The sequence below is a fragment of the Schistocerca gregaria genome, chromosome 5 (assembly GCF_023897955.1).
Source record: "Schistocerca gregaria isolate iqSchGreg1 chromosome 5, iqSchGreg1.2, whole genome shotgun sequence".
Classification (NCBI taxonomy): Eukaryota; Metazoa; Arthropoda; class Insecta; order Orthoptera; family Acrididae; genus Schistocerca; species Schistocerca gregaria.
Window position 1 is genome coordinate 388,650,074 of NC_064924.1, and position 19,066 is coordinate 388,669,139.

The following is a 19,066-nucleotide window of genomic DNA, read 5'->3' on the forward strand; positions in this document are numbered from 1 at the left end:
TTCTAAAATCATTATGGGAAGTGGCAACAAAACGACTATTCACGTTGGTGTGTAGAATATATGAGTCTGGCGACATACCATCTGACTTTCGGAAAAGCATCATCCACACAATTCCGAAGACGGCAAGAGCTGACAAGTGCGAGAATTATCGCACAATCAGCTTAACAGCTCATGCATCGAAGCTGCTTACAAGAATAATATACAGAAGAATGGAAAAGAAAATTGAGAACGCGCTAGGTGACGATCAGTTTGGCTTTAGGAAAAGTAAAGGCACGAAAGAGGCAATTCTGACGTTACGGCTAATAATGGAAGCAAGGCTAAAGAAAAATCAAGAGAGGTTCATAGGATTTGTCGACCTGGAAAAAGCGTTCGACAATATAAAATGGTTCAAGCTGTTCAAGATTCTGAAAAAAGTAGGGGTAAGCTATAGGGAGAGACGGGTCATAGACAATATGTACAACAACCAATAGGGAATAATAAGAGTGGACAATCAAGAACGAAATGCTCCTATTAAGAAGGGAGTAAGACAAGGCTGTAGCCTTTAGCTCCTACTCTTCAATCTGTACACCGAGGAAGCAATGATCGAAGTAAAAGAAAGGTTCAGGAGTGGAATTAAATTACAAGGTGAAAGGATATCAATGATACGATTCGCTGATGACATTGCTATCCTGAGTGAAAGTGAAGAAGAATTAAATGATCTGCTGAATGGATTGAACAGTCTAATGAGTACACAGTATGGTTTGAGAGTAAATCGGAGAAAGCGAAGGTAACGAGAAGTAGTAGAAATGAGAACAGCGAGAAACTTAACGTCAGGATTGATGGTCACGAAGTCAATGAAGTTAAGGAATAACCAATGACGGACGGAGCAAGGAGGACATCAAAAGCAGACTCGCTATGGCAAAAAATGCATTTCTGGCCAAGAGAAGTCTACTAATATCAAATACCGGCCTTAATTTGAGGAAGAAATTTCTGAGGATGTACGTCTGGAGTACAGCATTGTGTGGTAGTGGAACATGGACTGTGGGAGTACCGGAACAGAAGAGAATCGAAGCATTTGAGATGTGGTGCTATAGACGAATGTTGAAAATTAGGTGGGTAAGGAATGAGGAGGTTCTACGCAGAATCGGAGAGGAAAGGAATATGTGGAAAACACTGATAAGGAGAATGGACAGGATGATAGGACATGTGCTAAGACATGAGGGAATGACTTCCATGGTACTAGAGGGAGCTGTAGAGGGCAAAAACTGTAGAGGAAGACAGAGATTGGAATACGTCAAGCAAATAATTGAGGACGTAGGTTGCAAGTGCTACTCTGAGATGAAGAGGTTAGCACAGGAAAGGAATTCGTGGCGGGCCGCATCAAACCAGTCAATAGACTGATGAAAAAAAAAAAAGATGCCTTGGACTTTACCTTTCCAGACCTTAAACATTGGCGAGGAGTGTGGGGAGGCAGAGAGCCTAATCACCCTTTCCGCAAGCAACGATCTCCCTTAGATATTACACCTTGGGTGGCGACAACCGGTAAGGAGACTTATGCACTTGAACCTGGACACTGGGCTTTATCTGATGCTCAATTTTGTGGGTTGTATCCAACCCGTCTGTCAAGACATTTGGAAATTGACCTAATAAACTTAATGACTACCTGGCTTCATCTTCTCCTAAATGTCCGACGCCTTACTGGTAATCCATCGAGAGAAAACTTTTAGTGGAAGGATGTAAATAAATAACGATGGCGTTCACTTAGATGAAACATAAAAGCAAACTTCTTTCAGAAGTAGACGAAATCACGACCTGTGTTGTTTATGAAATCATAGTCCAGTAGTAAATCAATAAAAAGGTTTTCGGCAGCAAGATTTTTAACAGATCATTACATTTGTTGAGTTCTTAAACTGAGTTGTACAGCTCTTAAACTGACTCGTACCTCACCGAACAAGGTTGATAACAGAGCTTTTACAGTACAAACCTGTTTTCCCAGTGGCTTTAAAACTGAATATTCACATATATACACTCCTGGAAATGGAAAAAAGAACGCATTGACACCGGTGTGTCAGACCCACCATACTTGCTCCGGACACTGCGAGAGGGGTGTACAAGCAATGATCACACGCACGGCACAGCGGACACACCAGGAACCGCGGTGTTGGCCGTCGAATGGCGCTAGCTGCGCAGCATTTGTGCACCGCCGTCGTCAGTGTCAGCCAGTTTGCCGTGGCATACGGAGCTCCATCGCAGTCTTTAACACTGGTAGCATGCCGCGACAGCGTGGACGTGAACCGTATGTGCAGTTGATGGACTTTGAGCGAGGGCGTATAGTGGGCATGCGGGAGGCCGGGTGGACGTACCGCCGAATTGCTCAACACGTGGGGCGTGAGGTCTCCACAGTACATCGATGTTGTCGCTAGTGGTCGGCGGAAGGTACACGTGCCCGTCGACCTGTGACCGGACCGCAGCGACGCACGGATGCACGCCAAGACCTAAGGATCCTACGCAGTGCCGTAGGGGACCGCACCGCCACTTCCCAGCAAATTAGGGACACTGTTGCTCCTGGGGTATCGGCGAGGACCATTCGCAACCGTCTCCATGAAGCTGGGCTACTGTCCCGCACACCGTTAGGCCGTCTTCCGCTCACGCCCCAACATCGTGCAGCCCGCCTCCAGTGGTGTCGCGACAGGCGTGAATGGAGGGACGAATGGAGACGTGTCGTCTTCAGCGATGAGAGTCGCTTCTGCCTTGGTGCCAATGATGGTCGTATGCGTGTTTGGCGCCGTGCAGGTGAGCGCCACAATCAGGACTGCATACGACCGAGGCACACAGGGCCAACACCCGGCATCATGGTGTGGGGAGCGATCTCCTACACTGGCCGTACACCTCTGGTGATCGTCGAGGGGACACTGAATAGTGCACGGTACATCCAAACCGTCATCGAACCCATCGTTCTACCATTCCTAGACCGGCAAGGGAACTTTCTGTTGCAACTGAGGCGCCAGGTGGAAATGGCATGGCAAGCTGTTCCACAGGACAACATCCAGCATCTCTACGATCATCTCCATGGGAGAATAGCAGCCTACATTGCTGCGAAAGGTGGATATACACTGTACTAGTGCCGACATTGTGCATGCTCTGTTGCCTGTGTCTACGTGCCTGTGGTTCTGTCAGTGTGATCATGTGATGTATTTGACCCCAGGAATGTGTCAATAAAGTTTCCCCTTCCTGGGACAGTGAATTCACGGTGTTCTTATTTCAATTTCCAGGAGTATATATATATATATATATATATATATATATATATATATATATATATATATATATATATATATATAGTAATCAGTAATTAAGCAAAGAAATATTCCTGCCAGAGTCCTTCAGCCCACGGACAGGTGCGGAGTTGCGGGCGGAGTTCAGGGCGGAATACACAAAAGTGACGAAAGACTTACTAACTCAACTCATTGCACGCTGGCCCGCCGGAGTGGCCGAGTGGTCCTAGGCGCTTCAATCTGGGACCGCGCGACCACTACGAATCCTGCCTCGGGCATGGATGTGTAAGATGTTCGTAGGTTAGTAAGTTTTTAGTAGTTCTAAGTTCTAGGGGACTGATGACCTTAGAAGTCCCATAGTGCTCAGAGCCATTTGAACCATATTTGTTGCACGCTGGAGGTAGCCCTCTTGAGTGCTTGCCACACCCCCATTTCCGAAAACGTCATTTGTCATTGCTCTTCCCTTACCCCACCGGATTTTTCCAAACAAAATATCCTTGTTTACTAGGCTTACGAAAATTTTCACAAACTAGCCGAGGTTGGCTGCTCTCCTGCCAATGAGGAGAAGAGGTCTCTAACAAGTTGCTTTCTTGTCCAGCAACCCTCCTCCTCTGATCAGCCAAACTATTACTCTGTGTATCTAGCTCCAGGTGATCCATTTCCGCGAAACGACTAGGCCTAGTGACAAAATGCACTCACGAAGAGTCCTCCGCCTGCATTCATTCAGTTATATTACAGACAGCCTGAGTTTCAACGAACTCAGCAGACTACGATAAATCAGAGCGTCTAATTCTGTCAACGTTATTTATCAAGGATTCTTGTTAACTTTTGGCCCGGTAATAACGCTTGTTAAATTAGCTCGTTTCTCAGTCTGATAAAAATTAGTTAACAATTCTGCCACAAAAACCATTCAGGGTACTTCCTTCAAAGGTAACCTGATCAATAGTCAATCGAACGCTTGTTAGCTGGATGTAATCTGAAGAACTACAACATCAGGAATCGGAAGGGCAGTAGCCTGCTGTTGTAACTTAACTGACAAATAAAATAATCGTATAATTTCATGACTAGTCTCCTTTGATAACTTCATAATCCATTGCATAATAGCCATAGCAGAATTAGGTAAATGACTAAAATGTCTCCCTCTCTCTATACCCTCACAGTCCTGTGACATACCTTTATCCCCCCATAAGAATTTTTCTCCCAGTGCAACAGATTAGCGTGATACTGAAATTCCCTAACATTTTCTTGCAGCTCTGCGATTTCTGCTTCCTGCTTGGCATTGGTGTAACATTCACACGAAACCTGTGCCCAAATACTCAAATGACCAAGGTGAATGTGCAATTGGAATAATTGAGATTGTCATGTGATTTTGTACACCAGTCAATGACTCACGACAAGCAAGCATAACAAACGAGGCTCAGCTGCGGTGGTCACTTGACCACGCCAAGAAGGCGCTGCGCCAACTCATTAACGTTATCTCATACCAGCTAACCACGAATTTTAATTCATGGAGGAAGTTCTTCTTCTTGAGATGCCCGATTCCGAGCATTTCTATGGTCTCTAATACGGAAAATGGAATCACTTCGGAACAAAAAACACTTTAACAGTATGCGACAGTAAACACAAAACAGAATAACAAACTTACAACAAAAATTTAATCTCAAATTTCCTTTTTGTGACAGCTCACACCCCCATTTAATCGCTCTTTGCTAACAGTGAAACTGTGCAGCTAGCGAGAAGTTAAGAGCACTAAGTTGCTTGCGTAGTCAAGTGTAACAGTTGTACAGGAAAAAACATTTATTCATACAAATAGATCAGTGCAATTACTGTCTAATACTATATTAATTGGCACATCAGCTTCAAACTGTACAAGCAATAGAATGAGAGCATTTTTCAATTTGAAATTGTGCAACGTAAAATCAGTTAACTCCATTGTAATATTGCACTAAAAGAGGAAAAGAGTCTTCAAAATGGTTCAAATGGCTCTGAGCACAATGGGACTTAACTGCCGAAGTCATCAGTTCCCTAGAACTTAGAACTACTTAAACCTAACCAACCTAAGGACTTCACACACATCCATGCTCGAGGCAGGATTCGAATCTGCGACCGTAACAGTCGCGCAGTTCCAGGCTGTAGCGCCCATAACCGCTCGGCCAACCCTGGCCGGCAAAACGAGTCTTCATTAGGCAAACTACATGCTAATAAATCTAACGCAGAGGAAAGTTTTATCATTGGCTTGGATCGGACAGTCAGCCGCAATTACAAAACACTACAGTGATGTGACAAATGTCATGAGGTACCTCCTATTATCGTATCGGATCTCCTTGTGCCTCGAAGTGGCATGGACTAAACAAGTCATTGTTAAGTCCCCTGCAGACTTGTTGATCCACACTGACCCTATAGCCGTCCATCATTGCTGAAGGATTGCGGGTGCAGGATATTGTGCACGACTGACCTTTCGATTATGGCCCACAAATATTCGACTGGGTTCTCGTTGGGCGATCTTGGTCGCCGAAACATTCGCTCGAATTATCCAACTGTTCTTCAGACTATTCGCGAACAATTGTGACCCGGTGACGTGCCACATTGTCTTCCATAAAAATTCCATCTTTGTTTGGAAACATCAAGTCCATGAACGGAAAAATATGGTCTGCAAGTAACCGAACACAGCCACTTCCAGTCAATGATCTACTGAGTTGGACTAGAACTTGCACCGCCTTTGAGCCACCATCAGTTTTCAGAGTGTGTTATTGACAACTTGAGTCCATGGCTCCGTGGGGTCTGCGCCGAACTCTAGCCCTACTATCACCTCTAACCAACTGAAATTCGGACTCCTCTACTCAGGCCACGGTTTCTCAGTCGTCTAGGATCCAACCGATATGGACACGAGCTCAGGAGGGGCGCTGCAGGCGATGCCGTGCTGTTAGCAAAGCCACTCGCATTTATTGTCCACTGCCATAGGCAATTAATGCCAAATTTCGCCACACTATCCTAACGGATACGTTCGTCGTATGCCCTACATCATTTTCTGCGCAGTTAGCATTGACAACTCTAAGCTAACGTAGCTGTTCTCGAAAAAGTGACGTTTTGCCATTCGTGCACCCAGGTTCGTCGTTGAGTACGCCATCGCAGGCGCCCCTCTCTGTGATGCAGCGTCAAGGGTAACCGCAGCCATGATCTGCGAGCTGATAGTCCATGCTGCTGCAAACGTCGTCGAACTGTTCGTGGAGATGGTTGTTGTCTTGCAAACGTCCCCATCTGTTGACTAAGGGATCGAGACGTGGCTGCACGATCCGTTACAGCCATGCGGATAAGATGCCTGTCATCTCGACTGCTAGTGATACGAGGCCGTTGGGATCCAGCACGTCGTTCCGTATTACCCTCATCAACCCACCGTTTCCATATTCTGCTAACAGTCATTGGATCTCGACAAACGCGAGCAGCATTGTCGCGATACGATAAACCGCAATCGCGATAGGCTACATTCCGACCTTTATCAAAGTCGGAAACGCGATGGTACGCGTTTCCCCTCCTTACACGAGGAATCACAAGAACGTTCCACCAGGCAACCCCGTCAACTGCTGTTTGTGTATGAGAAATCGGTTGGAAACTTTGCTCTTGTAATCACGTTGTAGGTGTCGCCACCGGCGCCAACCCTGTGTGAATGCTCTGAAAAACTAATAATTTGCATATCACAGCATCTTCTTCCTGTCGGTTAAATTTCGCGTCTTTAGCACGTCATCTTCGTGGTGTATCAATTTTAATGGCCAGTAGTCCGCCCCCGGTAGCTGAGTGGTGAGTCGGCCTTTGGCTGTGGAGCGGTGCGGTACGTCCCGGCCGCTCCGTGTCGCGTTTCCGGGTGTGTTGTTGTTTACCGCGCCGGCGCGCTAGTGTTACGTATTGCCGTCACGTTCCTGACACACGATGGCTCTTTCGTATCGGAAAGCCACGATCAAGCTGCAGTTCGACACTACGTACTCTAGACCCAAGGCCCACGAAGTAGAGCGTTTTTTACGCGATGTGGTACATGTTGATCCTAACGAGCTGATCGGTATCCACTTATCTATTGTCTCCAGCGTCGTATATCTTAAGTTCACTGACGACGAAGCATGTGACAAACTTCTCAGACGCTCGACGGCAGGTTATCGGTTCTGCCACTCAGACGGAAACGTGGGTGTGGTGACGCTTGAACGTGCTGCATTGGGAATCCAAAACGTGCGCGTGTTTGAGCTCCATTTTGAAGTTCCAGCGGATTTGGTCACCCTTGCTCTTCGACCCTATGGAACAGTTCTCGGCCACACGGCCGAAAAATGGAAGACCTTCGACACCTACCCTGTCCTTAACGGGGTGCGACAAGTCCGTATTGACCTGCATCGCCATATTCCTTCGTATCTCACGATCGCTGGTTGCAGGGCAATAATTATTTACGACGGTCAGCCGAGAACCTGCTCCGGTTGTGGCCAGACGGGACACATGCGTACCGAATGCCTGCAACGCCGTCTCGTGCAGACACCCTCGACCGACCAGATTCGTCCGTCGACACCTACCTCTCTGCCGATTACGTATGTTGCGGCGGCGAGACGGGAGACGCCAACTGTATATGACGACCCCACTGTATTGGTGCGAGCTTTGGAGGACCCTGCAGTAGCTTCCACGGAGCCCCAAGCGTCTTTCAGTGCTGATGCTACTGATGTCCTTTCGTCGGACCCCGGCGCACCGTCACAACGGCTCGCCGACGGTGCGATGGAAGTTGAAGCACAGGATGCAGCGTCCTCCCCTTGCCCTACGTCGGAAACAGAGGCGCGGCAGCGTAGGCAGAAATCACCCAAGCGTCATAAGAAGCGGCGCAAGACAACCGACGACGTAGAACAGCCCGAGGCGACACCGCTGGATGACGAGGTGCCTCAACCGCTCCACCGCGCCGACACAGGCGACCCTACCGTCTCACACGGTTCGACGTCTTCTCCCACTACCGCTGGGTCTGGACCACATGGGGATGCGGGAGATCACCGCAGCTCCGACACCGGGGATGCACCCTTGCCTCCGTCTGCCTCTCGAGATCCAGTGGTGTCAACGTCCCTGGGCGACTGGGCGCAGGAGATGGAGTTGCAGGATGCGTTTAAGGACCAAGACGATGCACCGATGCCGATGGCAGCGTCTACGCGGCCGGCGACAGACGCCTAGGGCGGCATGAGCACTTCTCGTCGCTGCCTAGCACTTCGCAAGACCGGCGCTCCACGTCACGACTACTGCCCTCCTGTCATACCATGGTCACCTCCCGAGACTTGATGGACCAGGCATACCGCCTCGCCACGATCAACGTCAATGGCATTACATCTGATGTCAAGACCCGTATGCTGAAGGATACGTTACGCGCTGCGGATCTGGACGTCGTTTTCCTTCAAGAAGTCCGATCAGGACTCTGTCTCGATGCCTACGGATATGACGCCTACACTATGCCTGCAGATGTGGGCGGCGGAGGTACGGCGATTCTACTGCGGGAAGGGATAATGGCCACTGACGTCTCCTATTTACCGTCGGCCCGGGGGGTCGCACTCACGATTGGTACAGTACGTCTGGTGAACTTATATGCTCCTTCAGGCACCGGCAAAAGGAGAGAACGGCGCACCTTTTTTGCCGAAGATATAGCCCCGCTCTTCCAGGGCAATACCGACCACTTGGTAGTAGGCGGCGATTTCAATTGTGCGCTCCGCCCATCCGACCAGGAGCCACACTATACCTCCTGCCCGGCACTCCAGGCACTTGTACAGGACTTGGCCTTGTTGGACACCTGGATCATCCAACACGGCGACCGTCGAGCACACACCTACTTTACTAGTCACTCCGCGAGCCGTTTGGATCGAGTCTACGTCACCCGCGGCCTACGATCGGCCGTTGTCGACGCTGAGATGTGGCCGGCAGCGTTCACGGATCACCTCGCATATGTGTGTACTCTCACCCTTCCCCGCCAGCGCGTCCGCCGAAGTAAGGGCCCGTGGCGCCTCAATGTGGCCCTTCTTGATGAGATAAATTGCAGACGCGCAGTCGAGTCCACATGGAGCAATTGCCACCGGCGTTTACCCGCCTACCGTTCTGTACTTCAATGGTGGTTACGGTGTGCAAAACCCGCACTGTGCCGAACATTAGTCAGCTATGGACGCGACCGAGCGCGCTAGTATACTGCGACTACTGATTTTTACTATACTGCGCTCCGCGAACTGGCTGTACAACCGCCGTCGCCAGAGCGACGATCAGCAGTACAATGCGTCAAGGCACAATTGCTTCGTATCAACGACGTACGTCTTGCGGGTGTGCGGGTGCGAGCGAGGACGACTGATGATGTTCGTGGTGAACGACCTTCCCTCCACCATATCATTCAAGAACGCCGAAGACGCAAGAGGCAGCTCATTACCGAGGTTGAGACGGAGGATGGGCGACGCGTTGACGCACAAATGGATATCGTCCGAGCGTTCACACAGTCATATAAACTTCTTTACGAGAGGGAGTCCCACATGAATGTAGGAGTCAGGGAAGTCCTATCTGACCTACCAGTCTCTCGGAACCTACAAGATGATGCTACGCTCTTGTCGGCGGTGACTTTGGAAGAACTGCGAGAGGCTCTGTTGCGTGGCTCTCCCAACAAAACGCCTGGCCCTGACGGCCTCCCTCTTGAATTTTACAAGCGGTTCTTTGATCTCATGGGCCCAATGTGGGTCAGGATGTACAGTGAACTCCTGGACGCCGATTTTCAGGTACCATCTGACTTTACTGAGGGTCTCTTGATCCCTGTGCCCAAACCCGGCGGAGGCCGTCGCCCTCTTGATTTTCGCCCGCTGACAATGCTAAACACTGACTATAAGCTGTTGACACGCATGCTCCGTGAGAGGCTCAAACCTACGGTAATGGCGGCCATTCACACTGATCAAACCTGCCTCGGGGGCGACACTAATGTGTTTACGACTTTAAGCACCTATAGAGACGTGGTGGCGCTCATGCAAACTTGCCGCCTCCAAGGCGCTCTTGTTGCGCTGGACTTCGACCATGCTTTCGACCGCGTTAACCATGGTTTCCTGCGTGCTGTTATGGAACACATCGGTGTCCCGCGTCTGACGACGTCTGTTGTGCTTCGATTGATCCATGGGGCTGTCACGAGGATTATGATCAACGGCTGTCGGTCCGCCCCCGTCCGTGTCAACAGGTCCGTCCGGCAGGGTTGTCCTCTTTCTGCCATGCTCTTCGCCGTTGCCCTCGAACCAGCTCTTCACGGACTACGGCGACGCTTAGAAGGACTTACCCTCCGTTCCGTAACCTTTCGATGTGGTGCATACGCCGATGATGTGATGTTCTTAGCACGGTCTGGTGACGAAATACACACGGCGTTTTCCTGGCTCCACCAGTATGGGGCGGTGGCAGGCAGTGTGCTCAACCTTCGGAAATCACGCTACATGGAGGTAGGACGAGGAATGCCTGCAGGTCTGGCCGTACCTCTGACAAAGGTCCCGATGCTCAAGTGTTTATATATATCACTCCATCGACAAATACAACGCACGGCGGCCTTTACGTATCGTATGGTCTTACGACGACTCCGTTTAGAGGCGCGTCTCAATAAATTCAGATCATTGAACATTTTGCAACGCGCCCAATACGTCAATGTGTACATGGGTTCTCACCTTAACCATTACGCCCATGTACTGCCGATAAAGGACACGATGGCTTCCAGGATACAGGCAGTGTTTGGACACGTGGTGAACGATGGTGCTTACTTTACCCTTCGACAAAGGCGGTGTTGGACTCACTCACGTCAAGCACAGAGCGCTGGCACTGTATCTCCGTTCCATGAGGCGACTCTGGCTTTCACCAACAGCCAGTCTCCCCGGCCTACTGATTGAAGAAGTGGCCCCACGTACGCTGTACCCACCGGTACCAGTTGGACATTTATCGCCCTCGCTGTCACATATTAGAACGTTTTTCGTAGAGCATAGCTATCTGTTGCGGGTTATATCGGAGACACGGAATCCGACAGCGAAGACTTATTATAGTGCTCTCCAGCACTGGACTCCGGATAACGACATTGTACGGCGCCACCCTACGGTCGACTGGCCACGGGTATGGCGAGCCATCCACGAGCCGTTCCTGTCTACTTTCGTGCGGTCGACGTGGTATGTGGTCGTTAACGAGAAACTTCCAACCCGACAACGACTGCATGCCATTCACCTAATTGACGACCCTGTGTGCCCCCGTTGCACGACGTTAGACACGGACGAACATAGACTGAACTGTGGCCCCGCGCGTGAGTGCTGGAAACTGATCCGCCAGATCCTGGCTTTCCTGCTCCGCCGCCCCTACGTTTCGATTTTACCCCAAGAACTCTTTCATCCCGACGCTGTCTATTTCCCTATGACCCGGATGAATGCGGTTAATTGGGTACGAGGAATGGCGATACACTACATATACCGCGATGGAGACAAAGACGTCCTCGATTTATGGTACTATATGATCGACGAGTTTCTGGTCTTAACGAACAGACAGGATTACCGGAACCTTTTTGCGAACTATTTGGGTTCGTCATTCATGGACCCACCACCCAGCTGGGGTGTGCCGGGTGTGAGAAGACATTAACTTGTAGATGTGATCTTTTCACGATTCCCCTATGGTAACAGAAACAGTCTCTGACTGTGTGCAGCGGCCCCGGGCGCTCCAACGATTGGTGGCTGGTGATGTCCAATGTAATGACGACCGCCCGTTCCTGGCCGCCCGCCTAGCAATGTGACCGCGGCGAGCAAGATGGCCCTTTTTAGTTCACTTTATTGGCAACTTTTTGCGCATGGCTGCCTTGTTTTTTTTATGCATTCTCAAAAAAAAAAAAAAAGAGAAAGGGGAAAAAAAGTTGGTAGAGCACTTGCCCAATTTAAAAAAAAGTTGGTAGAGCAATTAAAAAAAAAAGTGGTCAGCGCGACAGACTGTCAATCCAAAGGGCCCGGGTTCGATTCCCGGCTGGGTCGGAGATTTTCTTCGCTTAGGGACTGGGTGTCGTGTTGTCCTAATCATCATATTTTCATCCCCATCGACGCGCAAGTCGCCGAAGTGGCGTGAAATCGAAAGACTTGCTCCAGGCAAACGGTCTACCCGAGGGGAGGCCCTCGTCACACGACATTTCATTTTTCAGTGGCCAGTAGTGTACAATCAGGAAAAGAACTCCTCGGTGGTCTTTGTTAAGACGAGGGAGTTGAACTTATGGAAGCAGAATACCTATTGCAGGCAAAACTCTTAGCCTGCATGAATTACCTAGATCGCGCAAGTGGCAGATACACAGACTCACGTAAGCGTAAGGCAATATCGATTTCTGGAACTCAACTTCCGCTAAACACTCCTTTGCAAATGGATCGGCTAAGCCACAGAGTACAAGCACCCCACAGGAAAGTACAAGAGGCTCTACAAACAAGTTCTGGTCCCGGCGGAAGTTCGAGTCCTCCCTCGGGCATGGGGCGTGTGTTTGTCCTCCAGGATATTTTAGGTTAAGTAGTGCGTAAGCTTCGGGACTGATGACCTTAGCAGTTAAGTCTCAGAAGATTTCACATACATTTGAGCCTTTTGAACAAACAAGATCACATACTTTCGTTGCTCCATTCAACCTGTGTATCTACAGGGATAAACAGCGGGAGCCAGTCAAAGCCTTTTTGCAATTCGAGCGCCGCGTTACCGCTGATTGAGTTTGGCAATGCAGATATGAGCTGGAAATACGGACCGAAGGTGCTTGTAGTCTTCGGGACTCACATAACCACCATTCGGAGCTGCTTCATGGCTTTCCTCCGGTTGGCGGTCAGCAACGACTGGAACCGAACGGAACCAGAGAAGCATGAAGTCTATGTAACAGTCCACGCGCTTGCTCCCTCACGGGACGCTGAGCAAGCGACCGGTGATAAAGTTTACCTGCTCTTTCGACTACCTATGGAAAGCATGCAGGCCCAAGCAGCCTTTGCTTCTTCTACAAATTTTTTCTATTACATTGTAACACCCATATTTTAGTAACCAATAAGAGTTGATCACACGTGATATCTATACTATCACTTCTTAAAATATTTAATACTCCTCCTGAAACATCCTGATTTCTAAACATCCTGATATTTATCGGGATATGTCTTTCTCGTAGAAACGAAGTACAGTTTTTGATCTAACGTTTGTTGACACTAGCACTCTGGTCACTATCAGAGGATTGCGACATACACATATAGAAATGACAGTAGTATGGCGTAACGTCATTGTGGCCACCTAAAAGGAATTAACGGACTGCGAACACAGAATGGTACTTGTAACTAGACGCGTCGGAGATTCCGTTTTGGAAGTCGTTAGGGAACCCGATATTGCGAGATCAACAGCGTCGAGAGTGTGCCGATAATGCCAGATTTCAGGTAACACTACTCACCACGGACGACGCTGTGGCCGACGATCTTCATTTAACGACCGAGAGCAGGAGCGTTAGCACAGAGATGTCAGTGCTAACAGACAAGCAACGGTGTATAAAATAACGGCAGAAATCAATGTGGGACGTACGAAGAACGTATCCGTTAGGACGCTACGCCGACATTTGGCATTAACGGGCTGTGGAAACAGACGACCGACGCGAGTGCCTTTGCTGACAGCACGACATCGCCTGCTGTTCCTCTCCTGGGCTCGTGCCCTTATCGGTTGGACAGTAGACGACTGGAAAACCATGGCCTGGAAGATGAGTCCCGAATCAGTTGGTAAGAGGTGATGGTAGGGTTCGAGCGTGGCGCAGAGCCCACGAAGCCATGGACTAGAGTTATGAAAAAGGCACTGTGCAAATTGGTAGTGCTGGCCGGTGTGGCCGACCGGTTCTAGGCGCTTCAGTCTGGAACCGCGCGACCGCTACGGTCGTAGGTTCGAATCCTGTCTCGAGCATGGATGTGTGTGATGTCCTTAGGTTACTTAGGTTTAAGTAATTGTAAGTTCTAGAGGACTGATGACCACAGATGTTATCCCGTAGTGCTCAGAGCCATTTGAACCATTTGAACCATTTGAACCAAGTAGATAGTGGTGTGTTTACATGGACTGGACTGGGTACTCCGGTTATGTTCGGTTACTTTGAGACCATTTGCAGCCATTCATTTACTTCATCTTCCGAAGCAACGATGGAATTTTCGTGGACGACAATGCGCATTGTCGCACGGCCACATTTGTTCTCGACTACTTTGAAGAACGTCCTGGACAATTCGAGCGAATGATTTGGCCACCAAGATCGCTTGACATGAATCCCGTCGAATATTTATGAGACCTAATGGAGAGTTCAGTTTGCGCAGAAACTCCTGCGCCGGCAATACTCTCGCAATTACTGGGGACTATAGAGACAGCGTAGTTCATAATTTCTGCTGGGGACTTCTAACGACTTGTTGAGGCCGTGGCACGTAAATTTGTTGCACTGCGCCTGGGACAATGAGGTATGATGCGATGTGAAGACGTATACCATGAATTTTGTCGGCTCAGTCAGGAGGATGTATGCAGAAACGGCCCGCTTCGCAATCGAAACCTTTTTATACAATTGGTTTACATTATAAAAACTTTTTTTTATCGGCTATCATAAAAATTTTAGTTGCCAGTGGTTACGAATCGTATTTCGGCGACGTTTCATCTGATACGTGCAACGAATTCACGTGGGCGTATCCTTTACTACCGACTGATTTATGCAACTTTAATATTACTAGTAAAAGTGTGTGTATTGTAGAACTAAGTCAGGAAACATCTGATTGTCGTGAGTGACTTCATAATAAATGTTTTTGTGGAAAATTTCATATTCTGTAGTAATTTGTTTGGGTGCGGGGTTGGGAGGAGAGGGGGATGTGAATGATTTATTGCTTATAGCGTTAAAACTATTAAACGTATTGAAGCATGTTACCTCGTGTATAAGGCTAGGCTCTCTCCCATTTCATTTTTTAAAGGAAATTAGCGTAAATGACAACGACTGACTCGTCTCATTGGTGAGTCCTGTTTAGTTTCTTTGAATTTAGTGTAGCGTTATCAGATAATGTGAAACAATTTCAAAGATCTTGGCAGAGAAATATTTTACTTCAGAGATCCTTTTCTTCCTGACATTCCTTTCGTTCCATGTGTGTCGACGTGGCGTATTTTGGCGGTAGTGAATCCCACCACGCGCTGATCAACTCCCCCACCCTCCTGCTTCCCTCGTTGTCAGGAGCTTAAGCTTCGCCCTTTCTGAGTGGCACACACGTTTAAATCAATCGCTCCTGCATAGGGCCTCAGCATCCGTTATCTTACAATCTTGGAGAATCAAGTTGCTGATACAACTGCCAACGACGATCGCTTCCTCCAGCCTCCTAAAAGCTGTTTGGTACGCGTTTTGTTTGTTTCCAGTTATTCTTCCTGAAATAAAAGGCTTGTAATTTTAGGTGTTCCGTAGTGGCTTGGACCCCCTCATTTTAAGTAGTCACTCAAGCACAGTACCACTTAATACTCCTGAAGGCTGTGTGTTATTGCAAGGTTCAGTGTCTGGAAGTGAAGTGCATTAAGCTGCGGTAACTGAATTCTACAGTGCAACGATGTCGTAACTTCTTCCGACCTCGCCTTCAACAAAAGATTTCTTCGTACGGCGGGGGAGGGGGGGGGGGGGGGCTGGAGGCAGATTTGTGAATTGAAGCGTTCCCCCCTCTCTAGATGAGGGCTAGATGAGGCATTACTGAAAGGGGTGGTAAGAATTTAACAATTTACAAACGGGGCTATTTAAAACAATAGAATTGCGGTGGAGACAGTATAGAGCGACTTAGGAAAGTTAACCGCTTTAATACAATAAATTACCTTACTGAATTTCTCACTGCTCATTTTTATTTGCAGTACAGCGTGGCATTAGGCAACTGAGTGGACGATCAGTCCGGCACAAATTTTAATTGAAAAACATTGCATACAGCCTAGAACGGATCAGAATAAATATCTCACGTGGGTTCATATATTTAATTGGAAAGTAATTAACGAAAGAACACTAATTATTCCGATCGTTCGTGTCCGAACAATCCGTAGCCAACCTCGCCTATTTTGCCTGTAACATGTGGAGATAATAGCATGAGTGATTAAAAGACAAGATAATGGCTTGAATTAATAACGAAGCCGACACAAAGTAGATCTGAAAAAAGTTTATAGAACAAATGTAGTTACAACTGAGACATTTACAACCGCTCAGCTAGAACTCCAAACGACAAAAGTTAATTTGTACAATAACAAGAGAAAAGAACGGCACTCTTTCATTTACTCTCTGTGGCTCTGCATTCACCATTTTTACAAATTGTGGAAGTTTCTGAAATCTGGTTTCGCAGGACAGAACGAATCAGGTTGTGGAAAGGTGCCAAGGTCAATTACTGTTAGTTATAGAAGAGCACACAAAACTTTATTGCTCAAACCAATGCACAGTTTTCTCTTTAAAAGAACGAAGATCATTTCACAGCTAAGGGCCCAAGTAACTTCTCGAGAATAAGTAAATGATTGCTTTTAAAACACCAGGATTTAGTGTAACTGCTGTAGGCCTTACTTAAGCAAAATTACAATATCTTTTCGGCTAGAGGCCGAAATAATATTTCAGATCCGCTAAGTAAATTCTCTAAAGCCAATCATTTACAAATTCCGGCTAAAGGCCATTTTAAGGAAAATTCAAGTTAATTCTTCGGCTGAAAGCCCAATTAAAAAATTTTTTTTGCATAATAAAAGAAAGACTTTAAGCCTTTACTCAGGACAGCAGAAGAACATCTTAAGTACATGAAGTATCTTGTAGGCTCAAGGCCCAAACAGTTACTCAAGAATAATTAAAGACAACATTAAGATAAACATTTACAGAATACGGCTGAGGGCCGTTTCAAGAACTCATGATAATTAAAGGGAAACCTTACAGACAACGATTTACATATTAAAGCCACAGATTCTGAAACAAACTCGACTGAGGGCCTAAATGAAGAGCAACAAGAATTTTAAATGAAAAACGGCTGAAGGCCTAATCTTATTCAGTCTGGGACCGCGAGACCGCTACTGTCTCAGGTTCGAATCCTGCCTCGGTCATGGATGTGTGTGATGTCCTTAGGTTAGTTAGGTTTAAATAGTTCTAATTTCTACGGGACTGATGAACTCAGATGTTAAGTCCCATAGTGCTCAGAGCCATTCTTTAGCCTAATCTTAAAGTTGTTATGAAGTTCGGCTGAAGGCTGTACACTAAACATAAAACAGACAATATTAACACACGGCTGAAGGCCTGGCACAGTACTTGCGACCCAATAAATTGGCGATTACAAACAACAAACAGTGGTGCTCAGAAGTGTTCCAAGGGTCGGCCTGGGGAGGACCCTCTAGGTGAGACAGCCAGCCAAGCGTAACACTAAACAATCGGGTTGCAGGACGACGTACGGACGGCTGCCGAACCAACCAACCGCTTAATCAATTCCTTTCAACCCGACCATCAGCACGACAACCAAAAGTATCAGCGAAGACGAGGATCACAGCAGGATTATGTCTTAAAAATAACTGGCGTTTAAACACAGTCAAGGCACAATAAACACGAAAAGATAAAATGAGAACAACACCAAGCTGTCGAACTACACGCCGACACGCCGTGCCGGACAGCATGAACACGGAGAGGAAAACACGCTGCCGCGAAATTACGGTAACGACCAGGGCAGTTAACCGGAACGGTAACAGCCACAAGGCAGAAGATACCGCTGCTTGCGGGGACAGCCCAGGATGCAACAACCAACGATCAACGAAGAGATGTCACAACAACAGTTGAGCTTTCATGACAGGTTCTTTGATTGCTCAACTCCAGTATGGTGGTCGTGACAAACTTAGCTGTTCCCGCAGCTAGTGCCACAAAAATCCGACCGCGCCACAGACTTCCTCGCTGCTCCACCGCATCCGACCAACTGCCTACTCCAGCACGCTGACAGCATTCATCTGCTCAGTTGGAATCACAGAAGCTACACACAGTGCCACGTAAACACTTAGACCAAGAACTTCGTCAATCCTAAAACCGAAACTTCCTGTCAGATTAAAACTGTGTGCCCGACCGAGACTCGAACTCGGGACCTTTGCCTTTCGCGAGCAAGTGCTCTACCATCTGAGCTACCAAAGCACGACTCACGCCCGGTACTCACAACTTTACTTCTGCCAGTATCTCGTCTCCTACCTTCCAATCTTTACAGAAGCTCTTCTGCGAACCTTGCAGCACTAGCACTCCTGAAAGAAAGGATACTGCGGAGACATGGCTTAGCCACAGCCTGGGGGATGTTTCCAGAATGAGATTTTCACTCTGCAGCGGAGTGTGCGCTGATATGAAACTTCCTGGCCGATTAAAACTGTGTGCCCGATATAGACTCGAACTCGGGACCTTTGCCTTTCGCGGGAAAGTGCTCTACCATCTGAGCTACCGAAGCACGACTCACGCCCGGTACTCACAACTTTACTTCTGCCAGTTGTGAGTACCGGGCGTGAGTCGTGCTTCGGTAGCTCAGATGGTAGAGCACTTGCTCGCGAAAGGCAAAGGTCCCGAGATCGAGTCTCGGTCGGGCACACAGTTTTAATCTGCCAGGAACTTTCATATCAGCGCACTCTCTGCTGTAGAGTGAAAATCTCATTCTGGAATCCTAAAACCAATCACCGTGGAACGACAAGGAGAAATGACAAGTCACACACACAGAGTGTTTCCATGAACGCTCGGCGACCAAAACCACGTCGTCCGGTGAGACGACCAGCCGGCGGTCGTTCCCGCTCCAATTTCCTTCCGGTGGACATTTCATGTGTGTGGCCAG